The sequence below is a fragment of the Helianthus annuus genome, chromosome 6, assembly GCF_002127325.2.
Source record: "Helianthus annuus cultivar XRQ/B chromosome 6, HanXRQr2.0-SUNRISE, whole genome shotgun sequence".
NCBI classification, from domain to species: domain Eukaryota; kingdom Viridiplantae; phylum Streptophyta; class Magnoliopsida; order Asterales; family Asteraceae; genus Helianthus; species Helianthus annuus.
The window spans coordinates 18413532-18415664 of record NC_035438.2 but is presented as its reverse complement, the minus strand read 5'-3'; positions in this window follow the sequence as shown (position 1 = coordinate 18415664).

Genomic DNA, 2133 nt, shown 5'->3' with positions numbered 1-2133 from the left:
TCCCTTTTTACCAAAACGAACCACTCCTTTCCAAGGAGATATCTTGAGTAGGACATGGTCCCCAACGTTGAATTCCATTGGTTTTCGTCCCTTGTCAGCATAGCTCTTTTGACGATTTCGAGCCTTGAGTAGATTGTCACGGATTTGGAGAATCTTATCCGTTGCTTCTTGAATGATCTCAGGGCCAGAAAAATGCTTATCACCAATCTCGTGCCAGCTTAAAGGAGAACGACATTTGCGACCATATAATGCCTCGAAAGGAGCCATTTGAATACTAGAGTGGTAGCTATTGTTGTACGAGAACTCGATCAAAGGTAAATGCACATCCCAACTACCACCAAAGTCGATGACACACGAACGGAGCATGTCCTCTAGGGTTTGGATAGTACGTTCAGTCTGTCCATCCGTTTGAGGATGAAAGGCCGTACTGAGATTTAAATGAGTACCCATAGCGGACTGAAAAGTTTGCCAGAGACGCGAAGTGAACCGACCATCACGATCAGAAATGATGTCGAGAGGAACACCATGATGGCGTATGACTTCATTGGTATAGATACGAGCAAGTCATTCAACCTTGAAATCCTCACGAATGGGAATGAATTGAGCGGACTTGGTCAAACGATCAATGACCACCCAAATACTATCGTAACCAGCAGGTGTACGAGGAAGTTTAGTTATGAAGTCCATCGCAATGCTATCCCACTTCCAAACAGGGATTTCAGGTTGTTCGAGTAGACCAGAAGGTCGTTGATGCTCGGCTTTGACTTTCGAACAGGTAAGACACTTGGAAACGTACACAGCAATGTCTCTCTTCATGCCGGGCCACCAATAGGATGTACGTAGATTATGATACATCTTGTCAGCGCCAGAATGAATTGAGTACCTAGATTTGTGTGCTTCGTTCATGATAAGGTCACGAAGGTTGTCGCGGTCTGGAATCCAGACGCGATCACAACAATAAAGAAGACCATCAGGTTTTGAAACGAGTTGACTCTCAGATGCTCCACGTATTTCTACGGCCATGGAACCTTCATTGATAGATGAGTATTGCGCTTCACGAATACGATCGTGAAGATCGCTCGAGATATGAAAACAACGAATGACATCTACATGAGCCTTACGACTAAGTGCATCGGCCACGACATTCGCTTTACCAGGGTGGTAGCGAATCTCGCAATCGTAGTCGTTAAGTAATTCCACCCAACGTCGCTGTCGCATATTGAGTTCCTTTTGGTCAAAGATGTGTTGCAGGCTCTTATGGTCAGTGAAAACCACACACTTAGTACCATATAGGTAGTGTTGCCAAATCTTTAACGCAAAAACAACTGCGCCAAGTTCGAGGTCGTGGGTAGTATAATTTTTCTCATGTATTTTGAGTTGACGAGAAGTGTAAGCGATGACCTTGTCTCGTTGCATGAGGACGCAACCAAGACCACGATTTGAGGCATCACAATACACCACGAAATCATCATTCCCGTCAGGGAGGGCGAGGATAGGAGCGTTGCAAAGCAAGTCCTTGAGAGTTTGAAAAGATTCCTCTTGCTCGGGACCCCAAGCAAAAGGTTTCTCCTTTTGAGTCAACGAAGTGAGAGGAACGGCGATTTTTGAAAAATTCGAGATGAATCGACGGTAGTAACCCGCCAATCCTAAGAAAGAACGGATTTCAGAAGGAGATTTAGGCGCGGTCCAATTCTTCACAGCTTCGATTTTTGAAGGGTCGACATGGATTCCCTTTTCACTAACAACGTGTCCAAGGAATTGAACTTCTTTGATCCAAAACTCGCATTTAGAGAACTTAGCATATAAACGTTCACCAGGCAAGAGTTCGAGTATAAGACGAAGATGACGCTCATGATCGGCTCGAGATTTAGAATAAATGAGAATATCGTCAATAAAGACGATCACGAAACGATCCAAGTAAGGTTTACAAACACGATTCATGAGGTCCATGAACACAGCGGGTGCGTTGGTTAAGCCAAAAGGCATAACCACGAACTCGTAATGTCCATAGCGAGTACGAAAAGCGGTTTTGGGAACGTCCTCTTCGAGGACTCGAAGTTGATGATAACCAGAACGAAGATCAATTTTGGAGAAACAGGTAGCGCCTTGGAGTTGATCAAAGAGATCGCCGAT